The sequence below is a fragment of the Schistocerca piceifrons genome, chromosome 2 (genome assembly GCF_021461385.2).
Source record: "Schistocerca piceifrons isolate TAMUIC-IGC-003096 chromosome 2, iqSchPice1.1, whole genome shotgun sequence".
NCBI classification, from domain to species: domain Eukaryota; kingdom Metazoa; phylum Arthropoda; class Insecta; order Orthoptera; family Acrididae; genus Schistocerca; species Schistocerca piceifrons.
The window spans coordinates 199,116,801-199,137,178 of record NC_060139.1 but is presented as its reverse complement, the minus strand read 5'-3'; the positions used below and the strand labels follow the sequence as shown (position 1 = coordinate 199,137,178).

At 55.2% G+C, this 20,378-nt stretch overlaps 47 non-coding genes across 47 annotated transcripts; 37 read left to right on the top strand and 10 right to left on the bottom strand.

Moving 5' to 3' along the window:
- Window positions 1-281: 281 nt before the first annotated feature.
- Trnag-ucc lies at window positions 282-353 on the bottom strand. The gene has a single exon. It is a non-coding gene; the product is annotated as a tRNA-Gly (tRNA).
- A 347-nt stretch (window positions 354-700) lies between these two features.
- Trnag-gcc lies at window positions 701-771 on the top strand. Its single transcript has one exon. It is a non-coding gene; the product is annotated as a tRNA-Gly (tRNA).
- A 381-nt stretch (window positions 772-1,152) lies between these two features.
- Trnam-cau lies at window positions 1,153-1,225 on the top strand. Its single transcript has one exon. It is a non-coding gene; the product is annotated as a tRNA-Met (tRNA).
- A 303-nt stretch (window positions 1,226-1,528) lies between these two features.
- Trnae-uuc lies at window positions 1,529-1,600 on the top strand. Its single transcript has one exon. It is a non-coding gene; the product is annotated as a tRNA-Glu (tRNA).
- A 198-nt stretch (window positions 1,601-1,798) lies between these two features.
- Trnai-aau lies at window positions 1,799-1,872 on the top strand. The gene has a single exon. It is a non-coding gene; the product is annotated as a tRNA-Ile (tRNA).
- Window positions 1,873-2,453: 581 nt separating this feature from the next.
- Trnag-ucc lies at window positions 2,454-2,525 on the bottom strand. The gene has a single exon. It is a non-coding gene; the product is annotated as a tRNA-Gly (tRNA).
- A 347-nt stretch (window positions 2,526-2,872) lies between these two features.
- On the top strand, window positions 2,873-2,943 carry Trnag-gcc. The gene has a single exon. It is a non-coding gene; the product is annotated as a tRNA-Gly (tRNA).
- Window positions 2,944-3,324: 381 nt separating this feature from the next.
- Trnam-cau lies at window positions 3,325-3,397 on the top strand. The gene has a single exon. It is a non-coding gene; the product is annotated as a tRNA-Met (tRNA).
- A 303-nt stretch (window positions 3,398-3,700) lies between these two features.
- On the top strand, window positions 3,701-3,772 carry Trnae-uuc. The gene has a single exon. It is a non-coding gene; the product is annotated as a tRNA-Glu (tRNA).
- A 198-nt stretch (window positions 3,773-3,970) lies between these two features.
- On the top strand, window positions 3,971-4,044 carry Trnai-aau. The gene has a single exon. It is a non-coding gene; the product is annotated as a tRNA-Ile (tRNA).
- Window positions 4,045-4,625: 581 nt separating this feature from the next.
- Trnag-ucc lies at window positions 4,626-4,697 on the bottom strand. Its single transcript has one exon. It is a non-coding gene; the product is annotated as a tRNA-Gly (tRNA).
- A 347-nt stretch (window positions 4,698-5,044) lies between these two features.
- Trnag-gcc lies at window positions 5,045-5,115 on the top strand. The gene has a single exon. It is a non-coding gene; the product is annotated as a tRNA-Gly (tRNA).
- A 381-nt stretch (window positions 5,116-5,496) lies between these two features.
- Trnam-cau lies at window positions 5,497-5,569 on the top strand. Its single transcript has one exon. It is a non-coding gene; the product is annotated as a tRNA-Met (tRNA).
- Window positions 5,570-5,872: 303 nt separating this feature from the next.
- On the top strand, window positions 5,873-5,944 carry Trnae-uuc. Its single transcript has one exon. It is a non-coding gene; the product is annotated as a tRNA-Glu (tRNA).
- A 198-nt stretch (window positions 5,945-6,142) lies between these two features.
- On the top strand, window positions 6,143-6,216 carry Trnai-aau. Its single transcript has one exon. It is a non-coding gene; the product is annotated as a tRNA-Ile (tRNA).
- Window positions 6,217-6,797: 581 nt separating this feature from the next.
- On the bottom strand, window positions 6,798-6,869 carry Trnag-ucc. The gene has a single exon. It is a non-coding gene; the product is annotated as a tRNA-Gly (tRNA).
- Window positions 6,870-7,216: 347 nt separating this feature from the next.
- On the top strand, window positions 7,217-7,287 carry Trnag-gcc. The gene has a single exon. It is a non-coding gene; the product is annotated as a tRNA-Gly (tRNA).
- Window positions 7,288-7,668: 381 nt separating this feature from the next.
- On the top strand, window positions 7,669-7,741 carry Trnam-cau. The gene has a single exon. It is a non-coding gene; the product is annotated as a tRNA-Met (tRNA).
- A 303-nt stretch (window positions 7,742-8,044) lies between these two features.
- On the top strand, window positions 8,045-8,116 carry Trnae-uuc. The gene has a single exon. It is a non-coding gene; the product is annotated as a tRNA-Glu (tRNA).
- Window positions 8,117-8,314: 198 nt separating this feature from the next.
- Window positions 8,315-8,388, top strand: Trnai-aau. The gene has a single exon. It is a non-coding gene; the product is annotated as a tRNA-Ile (tRNA).
- A 571-nt stretch (window positions 8,389-8,959) lies between these two features.
- Window positions 8,960-9,031, bottom strand: Trnag-ucc. Its single transcript has one exon. It is a non-coding gene; the product is annotated as a tRNA-Gly (tRNA).
- A 347-nt stretch (window positions 9,032-9,378) lies between these two features.
- On the top strand, window positions 9,379-9,449 carry Trnag-gcc. Its single transcript has one exon. It is a non-coding gene; the product is annotated as a tRNA-Gly (tRNA).
- A 381-nt stretch (window positions 9,450-9,830) lies between these two features.
- On the top strand, window positions 9,831-9,903 carry Trnam-cau. The gene has a single exon. It is a non-coding gene; the product is annotated as a tRNA-Met (tRNA).
- Window positions 9,904-10,206: 303 nt separating this feature from the next.
- Window positions 10,207-10,278, top strand: Trnae-uuc. The gene has a single exon. It is a non-coding gene; the product is annotated as a tRNA-Glu (tRNA).
- Window positions 10,279-10,476: 198 nt separating this feature from the next.
- On the top strand, window positions 10,477-10,550 carry Trnai-aau. The gene has a single exon. It is a non-coding gene; the product is annotated as a tRNA-Ile (tRNA).
- A 571-nt stretch (window positions 10,551-11,121) lies between these two features.
- Window positions 11,122-11,193, bottom strand: Trnag-ucc. The gene has a single exon. It is a non-coding gene; the product is annotated as a tRNA-Gly (tRNA).
- A 347-nt stretch (window positions 11,194-11,540) lies between these two features.
- Window positions 11,541-11,611, top strand: Trnag-gcc. Its single transcript has one exon. It is a non-coding gene; the product is annotated as a tRNA-Gly (tRNA).
- Window positions 11,612-11,992: 381 nt separating this feature from the next.
- Window positions 11,993-12,065, top strand: Trnam-cau. The gene has a single exon. It is a non-coding gene; the product is annotated as a tRNA-Met (tRNA).
- Window positions 12,066-12,368: 303 nt separating this feature from the next.
- Window positions 12,369-12,440, top strand: Trnae-uuc. Its single transcript has one exon. It is a non-coding gene; the product is annotated as a tRNA-Glu (tRNA).
- A 198-nt stretch (window positions 12,441-12,638) lies between these two features.
- Trnai-aau lies at window positions 12,639-12,712 on the top strand. The gene has a single exon. It is a non-coding gene; the product is annotated as a tRNA-Ile (tRNA).
- A 581-nt stretch (window positions 12,713-13,293) lies between these two features.
- Window positions 13,294-13,365, bottom strand: Trnag-ucc. Its single transcript has one exon. It is a non-coding gene; the product is annotated as a tRNA-Gly (tRNA).
- Window positions 13,366-13,712: 347 nt separating this feature from the next.
- On the top strand, window positions 13,713-13,783 carry Trnag-gcc. The gene has a single exon. It is a non-coding gene; the product is annotated as a tRNA-Gly (tRNA).
- A 381-nt stretch (window positions 13,784-14,164) lies between these two features.
- Trnam-cau lies at window positions 14,165-14,237 on the top strand. Its single transcript has one exon. It is a non-coding gene; the product is annotated as a tRNA-Met (tRNA).
- A 303-nt stretch (window positions 14,238-14,540) lies between these two features.
- Trnae-uuc lies at window positions 14,541-14,612 on the top strand. The gene has a single exon. It is a non-coding gene; the product is annotated as a tRNA-Glu (tRNA).
- Window positions 14,613-14,810: 198 nt separating this feature from the next.
- Window positions 14,811-14,884, top strand: Trnai-aau. The gene has a single exon. It is a non-coding gene; the product is annotated as a tRNA-Ile (tRNA).
- Window positions 14,885-15,465: 581 nt separating this feature from the next.
- Window positions 15,466-15,537, bottom strand: Trnag-ucc. The gene has a single exon. It is a non-coding gene; the product is annotated as a tRNA-Gly (tRNA).
- A 347-nt stretch (window positions 15,538-15,884) lies between these two features.
- Trnag-gcc lies at window positions 15,885-15,955 on the top strand. Its single transcript has one exon. It is a non-coding gene; the product is annotated as a tRNA-Gly (tRNA).
- A 381-nt stretch (window positions 15,956-16,336) lies between these two features.
- Trnam-cau lies at window positions 16,337-16,409 on the top strand. The gene has a single exon. It is a non-coding gene; the product is annotated as a tRNA-Met (tRNA).
- Window positions 16,410-16,712: 303 nt separating this feature from the next.
- On the top strand, window positions 16,713-16,784 carry Trnae-uuc. Its single transcript has one exon. It is a non-coding gene; the product is annotated as a tRNA-Glu (tRNA).
- A 198-nt stretch (window positions 16,785-16,982) lies between these two features.
- Window positions 16,983-17,056, top strand: Trnai-aau. The gene has a single exon. It is a non-coding gene; the product is annotated as a tRNA-Ile (tRNA).
- Window positions 17,057-17,627: 571 nt separating this feature from the next.
- On the bottom strand, window positions 17,628-17,699 carry Trnag-ucc. Its single transcript has one exon. It is a non-coding gene; the product is annotated as a tRNA-Gly (tRNA).
- A 347-nt stretch (window positions 17,700-18,046) lies between these two features.
- Window positions 18,047-18,117, top strand: Trnag-gcc. The gene has a single exon. It is a non-coding gene; the product is annotated as a tRNA-Gly (tRNA).
- A 381-nt stretch (window positions 18,118-18,498) lies between these two features.
- Trnam-cau lies at window positions 18,499-18,571 on the top strand. The gene has a single exon. It is a non-coding gene; the product is annotated as a tRNA-Met (tRNA).
- Window positions 18,572-18,874: 303 nt separating this feature from the next.
- On the top strand, window positions 18,875-18,946 carry Trnae-uuc. Its single transcript has one exon. It is a non-coding gene; the product is annotated as a tRNA-Glu (tRNA).
- A 198-nt stretch (window positions 18,947-19,144) lies between these two features.
- Trnai-aau lies at window positions 19,145-19,218 on the top strand. The gene has a single exon. It is a non-coding gene; the product is annotated as a tRNA-Ile (tRNA).
- A 571-nt stretch (window positions 19,219-19,789) lies between these two features.
- Trnag-ucc lies at window positions 19,790-19,861 on the bottom strand. The gene has a single exon. It is a non-coding gene; the product is annotated as a tRNA-Gly (tRNA).
- Window positions 19,862-20,208: 347 nt separating this feature from the next.
- On the top strand, window positions 20,209-20,279 carry Trnag-gcc. Its single transcript has one exon. It is a non-coding gene; the product is annotated as a tRNA-Gly (tRNA).
- The last annotated feature ends 99 nt before the right edge of the window (window positions 20,280-20,378 follow it).

Below are 20,378 nucleotides of genomic sequence, written 5' to 3'. Positions count from 1 at the left end.
TTTCTCCTTTCTTTTCGGAGCTACAGCCCGATTCGGTCAGGGAGACGCCACCGTGAAATGAAGGGGGCGTGCTGTGTGTCCCTCCTTACCTCTCTCAGTCGTTTCTCGTGCTTGTCGTTTTGATATAGGCCGATTTGAGAGCGTCAGCTCTCGCGTCAGCCGAGCAAAGTCGAGACAAGTCGAGACACACTAAGGGCTGGTATGCAGCGAGTAAGAGGGCGAAAAAACAATAATTTAAGAGCGCGTGGCAAAAGTACTCATACGCGAAATTAAAAGCCTGCTGCGGTGGCCGGGAATCGAACCCGGATCAACTGCTTGGAAGGCAACTATGCTGACCATTACACCACCACCGCACAAGCGAGCGCCGCGCGTCCGCGCTGTGTCGGCTTCCCGCCAGTCGGCAGCGGCCGAAGGTGATCGTACCTGGCAGGCGCATTTCGAGGCAGGCTAGGGGAGCACATCCAGACGCATTCGGACAGCGTATCCGCGCACACTTCGCATCCTTTGGCAAGAGTTGGGCGCCGGCAACGCAAGAGTACGCAGAGGACCGCGTTCTGGCGGCATTTTTAAGCAGAGCAGTGCAGTGCAGGATTCAGCGTCTGCAGCATCTTTTCCACAGAATGCTACGGCGCTTGACGGCAGTCCCACTTTCCCTTGAGACATCTGCGCGGCAAGCAGCGTCAAGTTACCGCTGGCCCGAGCATCGGTGGTTCAGTGGTAGAATGCTCGCCTGCCACGCGGGCGGCCCGGGTTCGATTCCCGGCCGATGCATCATTTTGCTTTTCCCGCGATAATGCTGCCGCGTGGCTTGAGCGCTTGAGATGCACGATCCACAAGAATGTGTAGCTGGATTTCCCTTGAGAAGGACCGAGAACGCAGCACTCGCGGGTCCCCACTAGGACGCTCGCATCATGTTCTACAGACTAGCGTCGGCCTGGCCTCACAAGTTGCTGGGTCCGGGTGCCTCCGAGGCACTGAACTTCAACGACAAGGAGTGCTGCCTATCGTTGCAACAGCAGCAGCAGCACCGCAATCAACTGGGCCGGCAGTGCACGTGTAGCAACAGAACACGTTATCCAGGAAGTACAGTGTCTCTACGTCTAATATTGGGTAAGGTGTTTACCCAGTTTCCAGGACAAGCGGTGCACCCGTGCCTCGGTAGCGCAGTAGGCAGCGCGTAAGTCTCATAATCTTAAGGTCGTGAGTTCGATCCTCACCCGGGGCATTTAATTTTCTGTGACATGGTGGTGCTGTTGCTAGGGCGCCAACGTATTTCTTGTTTGTTATCCACAGCGTTTCAACGCTTCAGCGGGAAAATGTTTACTTCCTGTTATTGCTACTTACAGCTTCCCTTTTCCTCTTCTCCCAGCAGAGCGTGAAGCCAAAAGCATTGCTCTGCGACGTTTGAGGTGCGCGCCTTGCCAGTCAGTATGTGCAAAAATGCTCGCAAAGAGAGGGGGGCGCCGACGCGGCACTCGACACGAAATGCGACAAGCGACCGTACGAACGGTCGAACGAAACGGCCACATCCGGTGTGGTCTAGTGGCTAGGATACCTGGCTTTCACCCAGGAGGCCCGGGTTCGATTCCCGGTACCGGAACGGAATTTTTTCCACACGAATCGTGACAAGTTTGAGCTGTCCGAGCGGCCGTTTCCCGTCCTGCTCGCAATATAGCTACTGTTTCGTGACCGTCAGCAGAATATAGACTAGGGAAGCAGACACACGACGACCATAGAAATGGTGTGCGGCTTCATGCCACCTGTTTCCAGCGTAGGGCTGAGCAACTGCATCTGCCGAGGCCCGTTAGCTCAGTTGGTTAGAGCGTCGTGCTAATAACGCGAAGGTCGTGGGTTCGATCCCCCCACGGGCCACTACTCTTTTCCTACTACGAAAAGGCGGCGCCGATTTCAGCTGGCGAGTGTGGTGACCAAAAGATCATCACCCTGCGTGGAAGTTGATAGAGGATCCGAACCCGACTCGTCGGGGAGCGCTACAGCATTCACTCGGCAATGGCCATAATATCTTGAATACACTGGTTCTCAACCGATAAAGAGAAAATGAAAGAAAATGTCCGATTGCCGATGCGTAACAACTTTGGCCCTTGTCAGTACTTGGGCGGGTGAGCGCATGGGAACACAGGGCGCTATTGGCACTTTTACTTCCTATTTTTGTTTCTCCTTTCTTTTCGGAGCTACAGCCCGATTCGGTCAGGGAGACGCCACCGTGAAATGAAGGGGGCGTGCTGTGTGTCCCTCCTTACCTCTCTCAGTCGTTTCTCGTGCTTGTCGTTTTGATATAGGCCGATTTGAGAGCGTCAGCTCTCGCGTCAGCCGAGCAAAGTCGAGACAAGTCGAGACACACTAAGGGCTGGTATGCAGCGAGTAAGAGGGCGAAAAAACAATAATTTAAGAGCGCGTGGCAAAAGTACTCATACGCGAAATTAAAAGCCTGCTGCGGTGGCCGGGAATCGAACCCGGATCAACTGCTTGGAAGGCAACTATGCTGACCATTACACCACCACCGCACAAGCGAGCGCCGCGCGTCCGCGCTGTGTCGGCTTCCCGCCAGTCGGCAGCGGCCGAAGGTGATCGTACCTGGCAGGCGCATTTCGAGGCAGGCTAGGGGAGCACATCCAGACGCATTCGGACAGCGTATCCGCGCACACTTCGCATCCTTTGGCAAGAGTTGGGCGCCGGCAACGCAAGAGTACGCAGAGGACCGCGTTCTGGCGGCATTTTTAAGCAGAGCAGTGCAGTGCAGGATTCAGCGTCTGCAGCATCTTTTCCACAGAATGCTACGGCGCTTGACGGCAGTCCCACTTTCCCTTGAGACATCTGCGCGGCAAGCAGCGTCAAGTTACCGCTGGCCCGAGCATCGGTGGTTCAGTGGTAGAATGCTCGCCTGCCACGCGGGCGGCCCGGGTTCGATTCCCGGCCGATGCATCATTTTGCTTTTCCCGCGATAATGCTGCCGCGTGGCTTGAGCGCTTGAGATGCACGATCCACAAGAATGTGTAGCTGGATTTCCCTTGAGAAGGACCGAGAACGCAGCACTCGCGGGTCCCCACTAGGACGCTCGCATCATGTTCTACAGACTAGCGTCGGCCTGGCCTCACAAGTTGCTGGGTCCGGGTGCCTCCGAGGCACTGAACTTCAACGACAAGGAGTGCTGCCTATCGTTGCAACAGCAGCAGCAGCACCGCAATCAACTGGGCCGGCAGTGCACGTGTAGCAACAGAACACGTTATCCAGGAAGTACAGTGTCTCTACGTCTAATATTGGGTAAGGTGTTTACCCAGTTTCCAGGACAAGCGGTGCACCCGTGCCTCGGTAGCGCAGTAGGCAGCGCGTAAGTCTCATAATCTTAAGGTCGTGAGTTCGATCCTCACCCGGGGCATTTAATTTTCTGTGACATGGTGGTGCTGTTGCTAGGGCGCCAACGTATTTCTTGTTTGTTATCCACAGCGTTTCAACGCTTCAGCGGGAAAATGTTTACTTCCTGTTATTGCTACTTACAGCTTCCCTTTTCCTCTTCTCCCAGCAGAGCGTGAAGCCAAAAGCATTGCTCTGCGACGTTTGAGGTGCGCGCCTTGCCAGTCAGTATGTGCAAAGATGCTCGCAAAGAGAGGGGGGCGCCGACGCGGCACTCGACACGAAATGCGACAAGCGACCGTACGAACGGTCGAACGAAACGGCCACATCCGGTGTGGTCTAGTGGCTAGGATACCTGGCTTTCACCCAGGAGGCCCGGGTTCGATTCCCGGTACCGGAACGGAATTTTTTCCACACGAATCGTGACAAGTTTGAGCTGTCCGAGCGGCCGTTTCCCGTCCTGCTCGCAATATAGCTACTGTTTCGTGACCGTCAGCAGAATATAGACTAGGGAAGCAGACACACGACGACCATAGAAATGGTGTGCGGCTTCATGCCACCTGTTTCCAGCGTAGGGCTGAGCAACTGCATCTGCCGAGGCCCGTTAGCTCAGTTGGTTAGAGCGTCGTGCTAATAACGCGAAGGTCGTGGGTTCGATCCCCCCACGGGCCACTACTCTTTTCCTACTACGAAAAGGCGGCGCCGATTTCAGCTGGCGAGTGTGGTGACCAAAAGATCATCACCCTGCGTGGAAGTTGATAGAGGATCCGAACCCGACTCGTCGGGGAGCGCTACAGCATTCACTCGGCAATGGCCATAATATCTTGAATACACTGGTTCTCAACCGATAAAGAGAAAATGAAAGAAAATGTCCGATTGCCGATGCGTAACAACTTTGGCCCTTGTCAGTACTTGGGCGGGTGAGCGCATGGGAACACAGGGCGCTATTGGCACTTTTACTTCCTATTTTTGTTTCTCCTTTCTTTTCGGAGCTACAGCCCGATTCGGTCAGGCAGACGCCACCGTGAAATGAAGGGGGCGTGCTGTGTGTCCCTCCTTACCTCTCTCAGTCGTTTCTCGTGCTTGTCGTTTTGATATAGGCCGATTTGAGAGCGTCAGCTCTCGCGTCAGCCGAGCAAAGTCGAGACAAGTCGAGACACACTAAGGGCTGGTATGCAGCGAGTAAGAGGGCGAAAAAACAATAATTTAAGAGCGCGTGGCAAAAGTACTCATACGCGAAATTAAAAGCCTGCTGCGGTGGCCGGGAATCGAACCCGGATCAACTGCTTGGAAGGCAACTATGCTGACCATTACACCACCACCGCACAAGCGAGCGCCGCGCGTCCGCGCTGTGTCGGCTTCCCGCCAGTCGGCAGCGGCCGAAGGTGATCGTACCTGGCAGGCGCATTTCGAGGCAGGCTAGGGGAGCACATCCAGACGCATTCGGACAGCGTATCCGCGCACACTTCGCATCCTTTGGCAAGAGTTGGGCGCCGGCAACGCAAGAGTACGCAGAGGACCGCGTTCTGGCGGCATTTTTAAGCAGAGCAGTGCAGTGCAGGATTCAGCGTCTGCAGCATCTTTTCCACAGAATGCTACGGCGCTTGACGGCAGTCCCACTTTCCCTTGAGACATCTGCGCGGCAAGCAGCGTCAAGTTACCGCTGGCCCGAGCATCGGTGGTTCAGTGGTAGAATGCTCGCCTGCCACGCGGGCGGCCCGGGTTCGATTCCCGGCCGATGCATCATTTTGCTTTTCCCGCGATAATGCTGCCGCGTGGCTTGAGCGCTTGAGATGCACGATCCACAAGAATGTGTAGCTGGATTTCCCTTGAGAAGGACCGAGAACGCAGCACTCGCGGGTCCCCACTAGGACGCTCGCATCATGTTCTACAGACTAGCGTCGGCCTGGCCTCACAAGTTGCTGGGTCCGGGTGCCTCCGAGGCACTGAACTTCAACGACAAGGAGTGCTGCCTATCGTTGCAACAGCAGCAGCAGCACCGCAATCAACTGGGCCGGCAGTGCACGTGTAGCAACAGAACACGTTATCCAGGAAGTACAGTGTCTCTACGTCTAATATTGGGTAAGGTGTTTACCCAGTTTCCAGGACAAGCGGTGCACCCGTGCCTCGGTAGCGCAGTAGGCAGCGCGTAAGTCTCATAATCTTAAGGTCGTGAGTTCGATCCTCACCCGGGGCATTTAATTTTCTGTGACATGGTGGTGCTGTTGCTAGGGCGCCAACGTATTTCTTGTTTGTTATCCACAGCGTTTCAACGCTTCAGCGGGAAAATGTTTACTTCCTGTTATTGCTACTTACAGCTTCCCTTTTCCTCTTCTCCCAGCAGAGCGTGAAGCCAAAAGCATTGCTCTGCGACGTTTGAGGTGCGCGCCTTGCCAGTCAGTATGTGCAAAAATGCTCGCAAAGAGAGGGGGGCGCCGACGCGGCACTCGACACGAAATGCGACAAGCGACCGTACGAACGGTCGAACGAAACGGCCACATCCGGTGTGGTCTAGTGGCTAGGATACCTGGCTTTCACCCAGGAGGCCCGGGTTCGATTCCCGGTACCGGAACGGAATTTTTTCCACACGAATCGTGACAAGTTTGAGCTGTCCGAGCGGCCGTTTCCCGTCCTGCTCGCAATATAGCTACTGTTTCGTGACCGTCAGCAGAATATAGACTAGGGAAGCAGACACACGACGACCATAGAAATGGTGTGCGGCTTCATGCCACCTGTTTCCAGCGTAGGGCTGAGCAACTGCATCTGCCGAGGCCCGTTAGCTCAGTTGGTTAGAGCGTCGTGCTAATAACGCGAAGGTCGTGGGTTCGATCCCCCCACGGGCCACTACTCTTTTCCTACTACGAAAAGGCGGCGCCGATTTCAGCTGGCGAGTGTGGTGACCAAAAGATCATCACCCTGCGTGGAAGTTGATAGAGGATCCGAACCCGACTCGTCGGGGAGCGCTACAGCATTCACTCGGCAATGGCCATAATATCTTGAATACACTGGTTCTCAACCGATAAAGAGAAAATGAAAGAAAATGTCCGATTGCCGATGCGTAACAACTTTGGCCCTTGTCAGTACTTGGGCGGGTGAGCGCATGGGAACACAGGGCGCTATTGGCACTTTTACTTCCTATTTTTGTTTCTCCTTTCTTTTCGGAGCTACAGCCCGATTCGGTCAGGGAGACGCCACCGTGAAATGAAGGGGGCGTGCTGTGTGTCCCTCCTTACCTCTCTCAGTCGTTTCTCGTGCTTGTCGTTTTGATATAGGCCGATTTGAGAGCGTCAGCTCTCGCGTCAGCCGAGCAAAGTCGAGACAAGTCGAGACACACTAAGGGCTGGTATGCAGCGAGTAAGAGGGCGAAAAAACAATAATTTAAGAGCGCGTGGCAAAAGTACTCATACGCGAAATTAAAAGCCTGCTGCGGTGGCCGGGAATCGAACCCGGATCAACTGCTTGGAAGGCAACTATGCTGACCATTACACCACCACCGCACAAGCGAGCGCCGCGCGTCCGCGCTGTGTCGGCTTCCCGCCAGTCGGCAGCGGCCGAAGGTGATCGTACCTGGCAGGCGCATTTCGAGGCAGGCTAGGGGAGCACATCCAGACGCATTCGGACAGCGTATCCGCGCACACTTCGCATCCTTTGGCAAGAGTTGGGCGCCGGCAACGCAAGAGTACGCAGAGGACCGCGTTCTGGCGGCATTTTTAAGCAGAGCAGTGCAGTGCAGGATTCAGCGTCTGCAGCATCTTTTCCACAGAATGCTACGGCGCTTGACGGCAGTCCCACTTTCCCTTGAGACATCTGCGCGGCAAGCAGCGTCAAGTTACCGCTGGCCCGAGCATCGGTGGTTCAGTGGTAGAATGCTCGCCTGCCACGCGGGCGGCACGGGTTCGATTCCCGGCCGATGCATCATTTTGCTTTTCCCGCGATAATGCTGCCGCGTGGCTTGAGCGCTTGAGATGCACGATCCACAAGAATGTGTAGCTGGATTTCCCTTGAGAAGGACCGAGAACGCAGCACTCGCGGGTCCCCACTAGGACGCTCGCATCATGTTCTACAGACTAGCGTCGGCCTGGCCTCACAAGTTGCTGGGTCCGGGTGCCTCCGAGGCACTGAACTTCAACGACAAGGAGTGCTGCCTATCGTTGCAACAGCAGCAGCAGCACCGCAATCAACTGGGCCGGCAGTGCACGTGTAGCAACAGAACACGTTATCCAGGAAGTACAGTGTCTCTACGTCTAATATTGGGTAAGGTGTTTACCCAGTTTCCAGGACAAGCGGTGCACCCGTGCCTCGGTAGCGCAGTAGGCAGCGCGTAAGTCTCATAATCTTAAGGTCGTGAGTTCGATCCTCACCCGGGGCATTTAATTTTCTGTGACATGGTGGTGCTGTTGCTAGGGCGCCAACGTATTTCTTGTTTGTTATCCACAGCGTTTCAACGCTTCAGCGGGAAAATGTTTACTTCCTGTTATTGCTACTTACAGCTTCCCTTTTCCTCTTCTCCCAGCAGAGCGTGAAGCCAAAAGCATTGCTCTGCGACGTTTGAGGTGCGCGCCTTGCCAGTCAGTATGTGCAAAGATGCTCGCAAAGAGAGGGGGGCGCCGACGCGGCACTCGACACGAAATGCGACAAGCGACCGTACGAACGGTCGAACGAAACGGCCACATCCGGTGTGGTCTAGTGGCTAGGATACCTGGCTTTCACCCAGGAGGCCCGGGTTCGATTCCCGGTACCGGAACGGAATTTTTTCCACACGAATCGTGACAAGTTTGAGCTGTCCGAGCGGCCGTTTCCCGTCCTGCTCGCAATATAGCTACTGTTTCGTGACCGTCAGCAGAATATAGACTAGGGAAGCAGACACACGACGACCATAGAAATGGTGTGCGGCTTCATGCCACCTGTTTCCAGCGTAGGGCTGAGCAACTGCATCTGCCGAGGCCCGTTAGCTCAGTTGGTTAGAGCGTCGTGCTAATAACGCGAAGGTCGTGGGTTCGATCCCCCCACGGGCCACTACTCTTTTCCTACTACGAAAAGGCGGCGCCGATTTCAGCTGGCGAGTGTGGTGACCAAAAGATCATCACCCTGCGTGGAAGTTGATAGAGGATCCGAACCCGACTCGTCGGGGAGCGCTACAGCATTCACTCGGCAATGGCCATAATATCTTGAATACACTGGTTCTCAACCGATAAAGAGAAAATGAAAGAAAATGTCCGATTGCCGATGCGTAACAACTTTGGCCCTTGTCAGTACTTGGGCGGGTGAGCGCATGGGAACACAGGGCGCTATTGGCACTTTTACTTCCTATTTTTGTTTCTCCTTTCTTTTCGGAGCTACAGCCCGATTCGGTCAGGGAGACGCCACCGTGAAATGAAGGGGGCGTGCTGTGTGTCCCTCCTTACCTCTCTCAGTCGTTTCTCGTGCTTGTCGTTTTGATATAGGCCGATTTGAGAGCGTCAGCTCTCGCGTCAGCCGAGCAAAGTCGAGACACACTAAGGGCTGGTATGCAGCGAGTAAGAGGGCGAAAAAACAATAATTTAAGAGCGCGTGGCAAAAGTACTCATACGCGAAATTAAAAGCCTGCTGCGGTGGCCGGGAATCGAACCCGGATCAACTGCTTGGAAGGCAACTATGCTGACCATTACACCACCACCGCACAAGCGAGCGCCGCGCGTCCGCGCTGTGTCGGCTTCCCGCCAGTCGGCAGCGGCCGAAGGTGATCGTACCTGGCAGGCGCATTTCGAGGCAGGCTAGGGGAGCACATCCAGACGCATTCGGACAGCGTATCCGCGCACACTTCGCATCCTTTGGCAAGAGTTGGGCGCCGGCAACGCAAGAGTACGCAGAGGACCGCGTTCTGGCGGCATTTTTAAGCAGAGCAGTGCAGTGCAGGATTCAGCGTCTGCAGCATCTTTTCCACAGAATGCTACGGCGCTTGACGGCAGTCCCACTTTCCCTTGAGACATCTGCGCGGCAAGCAGCGTCAAGTTACCGCTGGCCCGAGCATCGGTGGTTCAGTGGTAGAATGCTCGCCTGCCACGCGGGCGGCCCGGGTTCGATTCCCGGCCGATGCATCATTTTGCTTTTCCCGCGATAATGCTGCCGCGTGGCTTGAGCGCTTGAGATGCACGATCCACAAGAATGTGTAGCTGGATTTCCCTTGAGAAGGACCGAGAACGCAGCACTCGCGGGTCCCCACTAGGACGCTCGCATCATGTTCTACAGACTAGCGTCGGCCTGGCCTCACAAGTTGCTGGGTCCGGGTGCCTCCGAGGCACTGAACTTCAACGACAAGGAGTGCTGCCTATCGTTGCAACAGCAGCAGCAGCACCGCAATCAACTGGGCCGGCAGTGCACGTGTAGCAACAGAACACGTTATCCAGGAAGTACAGTGTCTCTACGTCTAATATTGGGTAAGGTGTTTACCCAGTTTCCAGGACAAGCGGTGCACCCGTGCCTCGGTAGCGCAGTAGGCAGCGCGTAAGTCTCATAATCTTAAGGTCGTGAGTTCGATCCTCACCCGGGGCATTTAATTTTCTGTGACATGGTGGTGCTGTTGCTAGGGCGCCAACGTATTTCTTGTTTGTTATCCACAGCGTTTCAACGCTTCAGCGGGAAAATGTTTACTTCCTGTTATTGCTACTTACAGCTTCCCTTTTCCTCTTCTCCCAGCAGAGCGTGAAGCCAAAAGCATTGCTCTGCGACGTTTGAGGTGCGCGCCTTGCCAGTCAGTATGTGCAAAGATGCTCGCAAAGAGAGGGGGGCGCCGACGCGGCACTCGACACGAAATGCGACAAGCGACCGTACGAACGGTCGAACGAAACGGCCACATCCGGTGTGGTCTAGTGGCTAGGATACCTGGCTTTCACCCAGGAGGCCCGGGTTCGATTCCCGGTACCGGAACGGAATTTTTTCCACACGAATCGTGACAAGTTTGAGCTGTCCGAGCGGCCGTTTCCCGTCCTGCTCGCAATATAGCTACTGTTTCGTGACCGTCAGCAGAATATAGACTAGGGAAGCAGACACACGACGACCATAGAAATGGTGTGCGGCTTCATGCCACCTGTTTCCAGCGTAGGGCTGAGCAACTGCATCTGCCGAGGCCCGTTAGCTCAGTTGGTTAGAGCGTCGTGCTAATAACGCGAAGGTCGTGGGTTCGATCCCCCCACGGGCCACTACTCTTTTCCTACTACGAAAAGGCGGCGCCGATTTCAGCTGGCGAGTGTGGTGACCAAAAGATCATCACCCTGCGTGGAAGTTGATAGAGGATCCGAACCCGACTCGTCGGGGAGCGCTACAGCATTCACTCGGCAATGGCCATAATATCTTGAATACACTGGTTCTCAACCGATAAAGAGAAAATGAAAGAAAATGTCCGATTGCCGATGCGTAACAACTTTGGCCCTTGTCAGTACTTGGGCGGGTGAGCGCATGGGAACACAGGGCGCTATTGGCACTTTTACTTCCTATTTTTGTTTCTCCTTTCTTTTCGGAGCTACAGCCCGATTCGGTCAGGGAGACGCCACCGTGAAATGAAGGGGGCGTGCTGTGTGTCCCTCCTTACCTCTCTCAGTCGTTTCTCGTGCTTGTCGTTTTGATATAGGCCGATTTGAGAGCGTCAGCTCTCGCGTCAGCCGAGCAAAGTCGAGACACACTAAGGGCTGGTATGCAGCGAGTAAGAGGGCGAAAAAACAATAATTTAAGAGCGCGTGGCAAAAGTACTCATACGCGAAATTAAAAGCCTGCTGCGGTGGCCGGGAATCGAACCCGGATCAACTGCTTGGAAGGCAACTATGCTGACCATTACACCACCACCGCACAAGCGAGCGCCGCGCGTCCGCGCTGTGTCGGCTTCCCGCCAGTCGGCAGCGGCCGAAGGTGATCGTACCTGGCAGGCGCATTTCGAGGCAGGCTAGGGGAGCACATCCAGACGCATTCGGACAGCGTATCCGCGCACACTTCGCATCCTTTGGCAAGAGTTGGGCGCCGGCAACGCAAGAGTACGCAGAGGACCGCGTTCTGGCGGCATTTTTAAGCAGAGCAGTGCAGTGCAGGATTCAGCGTCTGCAGCATCTTTTCCACAGAATGCTACGGCGCTTGACGGCAGTCCCACTTTCCCTTGAGACATCTGCGCGGCAAGCAGCGTCAAGTTACCGCTGGCCCGAGCATCGGTGGTTCAGTGGTAGAATGCTCGCCTGCCACGCGGGCGGCCCGGGTTCGATTCCCGGCCGATGCATCATTTTGCTTTTCCCGCGATAATGCTGCCGCGTGGCTTGAGCGCTTGAGATGCACGATCCACAAGAATGTGTAGCTGGATTTCCCTTGAGAAGGACCGAGAACGCAGCACTCGCGGGTCCCCACTAGGACGCTCGCATCATGTTCTACAGACTAGCGTCGGCCTGGCCTCACAAGTTGCTGGGTCCGGGTGCCTCCGAGGCACTGAACTTCAACGACAAGGAGTGCTGCCTATCGTTGCAACAGCAGCAGCAGCACCGCAATCAACTGGGCCGGCAGTGCACGTGTAGCAACAGAACACGTTATCCAGGAAGTACAGTGTCTCTACGTCTAATATTGGGTAAGGTGTTTACCCAGTTTCCAGGACAAGCGGTGCACCCGTGCCTCGGTAGCGCAGTAGGCAGCGCGTAAGTCTCATAATCTTAAGGTCGTGAGTTCGATCCTCACCCGGGGCATTTAATTTTCTGTGACATGGTGGTGCTGTTGCTAGGGCGCCAACGTATTTCTTGTTTGTTATCCACAGCGTTTCAACGCTTCAGCGGGAAAATGTTTACTTCCTGTTATTGCTACTTACAGCTTCCCTTTTCCTCTTCTCCCAGCAGAGCGTGAAGCCAAAAGCATTGCTCTGCGACGTTTGAGGTGCGCGCCTTGCCAGTCAGTATGTGCAAAGATGCTCGCAAAGAGAGGGGGGCGCCGACGCGGCACTCGACACGAAATGCGACAAGCGACCGTACGAACGGTCGAACGAAACGGCCACATCCGGTGTGGTCTAGTGGCTAGGATACCTGGCTTTCACCCAGGAGGCCCGGGTTCGATTCCCGGTACCGGAACGGAATTTTTTCCACACGAATCGTGACAAGTTTGAGCTGTCCGAGCGGCCGTTTCCCGTCCTGCTCGCAATATAGCTACTGTTTCGTGACCGTCAGCAGAATATAGACTAGGGAAGCAGACACACGACGACCATAGAAATGGTGTGCGGCTTCATGCCACCTGTTTCCAGCGTAGGGCTGAGCAACTGCATCTGCCGAGGCCCGTTAGCTCAGTTGGTTAGAGCGTCGTGCTAATAACGCGAAGGTCGTGGGTTCGATCCCCCCACGGGCCACTACTCTTTTCCTACTACGAAAAGGCGGCGCCGATTTCAGCTGGCGAGTGTGGTGACCAAAAGATCATCACCCTGCGTGGAAGTTGATAGAGGATCCGAACCCGACTCGTCGGGGAGCGCTACAGCATTCACTCGGCAATGGCCATAATATCTTGAATACACTGGTTCTCAACCGATAAAGAGAAAATGAAAGAAAATGTCCGATTGCCGATGCGTAACAACTTTGGCCCTTGTCAGTACTTGGGCGGGTGAGCGCATGGGAACACAGGGCGCTATTGGCACTTTTACTTCCTATTTTTGTTTCTCCTTTCTTTTCGGAGCTACAGCCCGATTCGGTCAGGGAGACGCCACCGTGAAATGAAGGGGGCGTGCTGTGTGTCCCTCCTTACCTCTCTCAGTCGTTTCTCGTGCTTGTCGTTTTGATATAGGCCGATTTGAGAGCGTCAGCTCTCGCGTCAGCCGAGCAAAGTCGAGACAAGTCGAGACACACTAAGGGCTGGTATGCAGCGAGTAAGAGGGCGAAAAAACAATAATTTAAGAGCGCGTGGCAAAAGTACTCATACGCGAAATTAAAAGCCTGCTGCGGTGGCCGGGAATCGAACCCGGATCAACTGCTTGGAAGGCAACTATGCTGACCATTACACCACCACCGCACAAGCGAGCGCCGCGCGTCCGCGCTGTGTCGGCTTCCCGCCAGTCGGCAGCGGCCGAAGGTGATCGTACCTGGCAGGCGCATTTCGAGGCAGGCTAGGGGAGCACATCCAGACGCATTCGGACAGCGTATCCGCGCACACTTCGCATCCTTTGGCAAGAGTTGGGCGCCGGCAACGCAAGAGTACGCAGAGGACCGCGTTCTGGCGGCATTTTTAAGCAGAGCAGTGCAGTGCAGGATTCAGCGTCTGCAGCATCTTTTCCACAGAATGCTACGGCGCTTGACGGCAGTCCCACTTTCCCTTGAGACATCTGCGCGGCAAGCAGCGTCAAGTTACCGCTGGCCCGAGCATCGGTGGTTCAGTGGTAGAATGCTCGCCTGCCACGCGGGCGGCCCGGGTTCGATTCCCGGCCGATGCATCATTTTGCTTTTCCCGCGATAATGCTGCCGCGTGGCTTGAGCGCTTGAGATGCACGATCCACAAGAATGTGTAGCTGGATTTCCCTTGAGAAGGACCGAGAACGCAGCACTCGCGGGTCCCCACTAGGACGCTCGCATCATGTTCTACAGACTAGCGTCGGCCTGGCCTCACAAGTTGCTGGGTCCGGGTGCCTCCGAGGCACTGAACTTCAACGACAAGGAGTGCTGCCTATCGTTGCAACAGCAGCAGCAGCACCGCAATCAACTGGGCCGGCAGTGCACGTGTAGCAACAGAACACGTTATCCAGGAAGTACAGTGTCTCTACGTCTAATATTGGGTAAGGTGTTTACCCAGTTTCCAGGACAAGCGGTGCACCCGTGCCTCGGTAGCGCAGTAGGCAGCGCGTAAGTCTCATAATCTTAAGGTCGTGAGTTCGATCCTCACCCGGGGCATTTAATTTTCTGTGACATGGTGGTGCTGTTGCTAGGGCGCCAACGTATTTCTTGTTTGTTATCCACAGCGTTTCAACGCTTCAGCGGGAAAATGTTTACTTCCTGTTATTGCTACTTACAGCTTCCCTTTTCCTCTTCTCCCAGCAGAGCGTGAAGCCAAAAGCATTGCTCTGCGACGTTTGAGGTGCGCGCCTTGCCAGTCAGTATGTGCAAAAATGCTCGCAAAGAGAGGGGGGCGCCGACGCGGCACTCGACACGAAATGCGACAAGCGACCGTACGAACGGTCGAACGAAACGGCCACATCCGGTGTGGTCTAGTGGCTAGGATACCTGGCTTTCACCCAGGAGGCCCGGGTTCGATTCCCGGTACCGGAACGGAATTTTTTCCACACGAATCGTGACAAGTTTGAGCTGTCCGAGCGGCCGTTTCCCGTCCTGCTCGCAATATAGCTACTGTTTCGTGACCGTCAGCAGAATATAGACTAGGGAAGCAGACACACGACGACCATAGAAATGGTGTGCGGCTTCATGCCACCTGTTTCCAGCGTAGGGCTGAGCAACTGCATCTGCCGAGGCCCGTTAGCTCAGTTGGTTAGAGCGTCGTGCTAATAACGCGAAGGTCGTGGGTTCGATCCCCCCACGGGCCACTACTCTTTTCCTACTACGAAAAGGCGGCGCCGATTTCAGCTGGCGAGTGTGGTGACCAAAAGATCATCACCCTGCGTGGAAGTTGATAGAGGATCCGAACCCGACTCGTCGGGGAGCGCTACAGCATTCACTCGGCAATGGCCATAATATCTTGAATACACTGGTTCTCAACCGATAAAGAGAAAATGAAAGAAAATGTCCGATTGCCGATGCGTAACAACTTTGGCCCTTGTCAGTACTTGGGCGGGTGAGCGCATGGGAACACAGGGCGCTATTGGCACTTTTACTTCCTATTTTTGTTTCTCCTTTCTTTTCGGAGCTACAGCCCGATTCGGTCAGGGAGACGCCACCGTGAAATGAAGGGGGCGTGCTGTGTGTCCCTCCTTACCTCTCTCAGTCGTTTCTCGTGCTTGTCGTTTTGATATAGGCCGATTTGAGAGCGTCAGCTCTCGCGTCAGCCGAGCAAAGTCGAGACAAGTCGAGACACACTAAGGGCTGGTATGCAGCGAGTAAGAGGGCGAAAAAACAATAATTTAAGAGCGCGTGGCAAAAGTACTCATACGCGAAATTAAAAGCCTGCTGCGGTGGCCGGGAATCGAACCCGGATCAACTGCTTGGAAGGCAACTATGCTGACCATTACACCACCACCGCACAAGCGAGCGCCGCGCGTCCGCGCTGTGTCGGCTTCCCGCCAGTCGGCAGCGGCCGAAGGTGATCGTACCTGGCAGGCGCATTTCGAGGCAGGCTAGGGGAGCACATCCAGACGCATTCGGACAGCGTATCCGCGCACACTTCGCATCCTTTGGCAAGAGTTGGGCGCCGGCAACGCAAGAGTACGCAGAGGACCGCGTTCTGGCGGCATTTTTAAGCAGAGCAGTGCAGTGCAGGATTCAGCGTCTGCAGCATCTTTTCCACAGAATGCTACGGCGCTTGACGGCAGTCCCACTTTCCCTTGAGACATCTGCGCGGCAAGCAGCGTCAAGTTACCGCTGGCCCGAGCATCGGTGGTTCAGTGGTAGAATGCTCGCCTGCCACGCGGGCGGCACGGGTTCGATTCCCGGCCGATGCATCATTTTGCTTTTCCCGCGATAATGCTGCCGCGTGGCTTGAGCGCTTGAGATGCACGATCCACAAGAATGTGTAGCTGGATTTCCCTTGAGAAGGACCGAGAACGCAGCACTCGCGGGTCCCCACTAGGACGCTCGCATCATGTTCTACAGACTAGCGTCGGCCTGGCCTCACAAGTTGCTGGGTCCGGGTGCCTCCGAGGCACTGAACTTCAACGACAAGGAGTGCTGCCTATCGTTGCAACAGCAGCAGCAGCACCGCAATCAACTGGGCCGGCAGTGCACGTGTAGCAACAGAACACGTTATCCAGGAAGTACAGTGTCTCTACGTCTAATATTGGGTAAGGTGTTTACCCAGTTTCCAGGACAAGCGGTGCACCCGTGCCTCGGTAGCGCAGTAGGCAGCGCGTAAGTCTCATAATCTTAAGGTCGTGAGTTCGATCCTCACCCGGGGCATTTAATTTTCTGTGACATGGTGGTGCTGTTGCTAGGGCGCCAACGTATTTCTTGTTTGTTATCCACAGCGTTTCAACGCTTCAGCGGGAAAATGTTTACTTCCTGTTATTGCTACTTACAGCTTCCCTTTTCCTCTTCTCCCAGCAGAGCGTGAAGCCAAAAGCATTGCTCTGCGACGTTTGAGGTGCGCGCCTTGCCAGTCAGTATGTGCAAAGATGCTCGCAAAGAGAGGGGGGCGCCGACGCGGCACTCGACACGAAATGCGACAAGCGACCGTACGAACGGTCGAACGAAACGGCCACATCCGGTGTGGTCTAGTGGCTAGGATACCTGGCTTTCACCCAGGAGGCCCGGGTTCGATTCCCGGTACCGGAACGGAATTTTTTCCACACGAATCGTGACAAGTTTGAGCTGTCCGAGCGGCCGTTTCCCGTCCTGCTCGCAATATAGCTACTGTTTCGTGACCGTCAGCAGAATATAGACTAGGGAAGCAGACACACGACGACCATAGAAATGGTGTGCGGCTTCATGCCACCTGTTTCCAGCGTAGGGCTGAGCAACTGCATCTGCCGAGGCCCGTTAGCTCAGTTGGTTAGAGCGTCGTGCTAATAACGCGAAGGTCGTGGGTTCGATCCCCCCACGGGCCACTACTCTTTTCCTACTACGAAAAGGCGGCGCCGATTTCAGCTGGCGAGTGTGGTGACCAAAAGATCATCACCCTGCGTGGAAGTTGATAGAGGATCCGAACCCGACTCGTCGGGGAGCGCTACAGCATTCACTCGGCAATGGCCATAATATCTTGAATACACTGGTTCTCAACCGATAAAGAGAAAATGAAAGAAAATGTCCGATTGCCGATGCGTAACAACTTTGGCCCTTGTCAGTACTTGGGCGGGTGAGCGCATGGGAACACAGGGCGCTATTGGCACTTTTACTTCCTATTTTTGTTTCTCCTTTCTTTTCGGAGCTACAGCCCGATTCGGTCAGGGAGACGCCACCGTGAAATGAAGGGGGCGTGCTGTGTGTCCCTCCTTACCTCTCTCAGTCGTTTCTCGTGCTTGTCGTTTTGATATAGGCCGATTTGAGAGCGTCAGCTCTCGCGTCAGCCGAGCAAAGTCGAGACACACTAAGGGCTGGTATGCAGCGAGTAAGAGGGCGAAAAAACAATAATTTAAGAGCGCGTGGCAAAAGTACTCATACGCGAAATTAAAAGCCTGCTGCGGTGGCCGGGAATCGAACCCGGATCAACTGCTTGGAAGGCAACTATGCTGACCATTACACCACCACCGCACAAGCGAGCGCCGCGCGTCCGCGCTGTGTCGGCTTCCCGCCAGTCGGCAGCGGCCGAAGGTGATCGTACCTGGCAGGCGCATTTCGAGGCAGGCTAGGGGAGCACATCCAGACGCATTCGGACAGCGTATCCGCGCACACTTCGCATCCTTTGGCAAGAGTTGGGCGCCGGCAACGCAAGAGTACGCAGAGGACCGCGTTCTGGCGGCATTTTTAAGCAGAGCAGTGCAGTGCAGGATTCAGCGTCTGCAGCATCTTTTCCACAGAATGCTACGGCGCTTGACGGCAGTCCCACTTTCCCTTGAGACATCTGCGCGGCAAGCAGCGTCAAGTTACCGCTGGCCCGAGCATCGGTGGTTCAGTGGTAGAATGCTCGCCTGCCACGCGGGCGGCCCGGGTTCGATTCCCGGCCGATGCATCATTTTGCTTTTCCCGCGATAATGCTGCCGCGTGGCTTGAGCGCTTGAGATGCACGATCCACAAGAATGTGTAGCTGGATTTCCCTTGAGAAGGACCGAGAACGCAGCACTCGCGGGTCCCCACTAGGACGCTCGCATCATGTTCTACAGACTAGCGTCGGCCTGGCCTCACAAGTTGCTGGGTCCGGGTGCCTCCGAGGCACTGAACTTCAACGACAAGGAGTGCTGCCTATCGTTGCAACAGCAGCAGCAGCACCGCAATCAACTGGGCCGGCAGTGCACGTGTAGCAACAGAACACGTTATCCAGGAAGTACAGTGTCTCTACGTCTAATATTGGGTAAGGTGTTTACCCAGTTTCCAGGACAAGCGGTGCACCCGTGCCTCGGTAGCGCAGTAGGCAGCGCGTAAGTCTCATAATCTTAAGGTCGTGAGTTCGATCCTCACCCGGGGCATTTAATTTTCTGTGACATGGTGGTGCTGTTGCTAGGGCGCCAACGTATTTCTTGTTTGTTATCCACAGCGTTTCAACGCTTCAGCGGGAAAATGTTTACTTCCTGTTATTGCTACTTACAGCTTCCCTTTTCCTCTTCTCCCAGCAGAGCGTGAAGCCAAAAGCATTGCTCTGCGACGTTTGAGGTGCGCGCCTTGCCAGTCAGTATGTGCAAAGATGCTCGCAAAGAGAGGGGGGCGCCGACGCGGCACTCGACACGAAATGCGACAAGCGACCGTACGAACGGTCGAACGAAACGGCCACATCCGGTGTGGTCTAGTGGCTAGGATACCTGGCTTTCACCCAGGAGGCCCGGGTTCGATTCCCGGTACCGGAACGGAATTTTTTCCACACGAATCGTGACAAGTTTGAGCTGTCCGAGCGGCCGTTTCCCGTCCTGCTCGCAATATAGCTACTGTTTCGTGACCGTCAGCAGAATATAGACTAGGGAAGCAGACACACGACGACCATAGAAATGGTGTGCGGCTTCATGCCACCTGTTTCCAGCGTAGGGCTGAGCAACTGCATCTGCCGAGGCCCGTTAGCTCAGTTGGTTAGAGCGTCGTGCTAATAACGCGAAGGTCGTGGGTTCGATCCCCCCACGGGCCACTACTCTTTTCCTACTACGAAAAGGCGGCGCCGATTTCAGCTGGCGAGTGTGGTGACCAAAAGATCATCACCCTGCGTGGAAGTTGATAGAGGATCCGAACCCGACTCGTCGGGGAGCGCTACAGCATTCACTCGGCAATGGCCATAATATCTTGAATACACTGGTTCTCAACCGATAAAGAGAAAATGAAAGAAAATGTCCGATTGCCGATGCGTAACAACTTTGGCCCTTGTCAGTACTTGGGCGGGTGAGCGCATGGGAACACAGGGCGCTATTGGCACTTTTACTTCCTATTTTTGTTTCTCCTTTCTTTTCGGAGCTACAGCCCGATTCGGTCAGGGAGACGCCACCGTGAAATGAAGGGGGCGTGCTGTGTGTCCCTCCTTACCTCTCTCAGTCGTTTCTCGTGCTTGTCGTTTTGATATAGGCCGATTTGAGAGCGTCAGCTCTCGCGTCAGCCGAGCAAAGTCGAGACACACTAAGGGCTGGTATGCAGCGAGTAAGAGGGCGAAAAAACAATAATTTAAGAGCGCGTGGCAAAAGTACTCATACGCGAAATTAAAAGCCTGCTGCGGTGGCCGGGAATCGAACCCGGATCAACTGCTTGGAAGGCAACTATGCTGACCATTACACCACCACCGCACAAGCGAGCGCCGCGCGTCCGCGCTGTGTCGGCTTCCCGCCAGTCGGCAGCGGCCGAAGGTGATCGTACCTGGCAGGCGCATTTCGAGGCAGGCTAGGGGAGCACATCCAGACGCATTCGGACAGCGTATCCGCGCACACTTCGCATCCTTTGGCAAGAGTTGGGCGCCGGCAACGCAAGAGTACGCAGAGGACCGCGTTCTGGCGGCATTTTTAAGCAGAGCAGTGCAGTGCAGGATTCAGCGTCTGCAGCATCTTTTCCACAGAATGCTACGGCGCTTGACGGCAGTCCCACTTTCCCTTGAGACATCTGCGCGGCAAGCAGCGTCAAGTTACCGCTGGCCCGAGCATCGGTGGTTCAGTGGTAGAATGCTCGCCTGCCACGCGGGCGGCCCGGGTTCGATTCCCGGCCGATGCATCATTTTGCTTTTCCCGCGATAATGCTGCCGCGTGGCTTGAGCGCTTGAGATGCACGATCCACAAGAATGTGTAGCTGGATTTCCCTTGAGAAGGACCG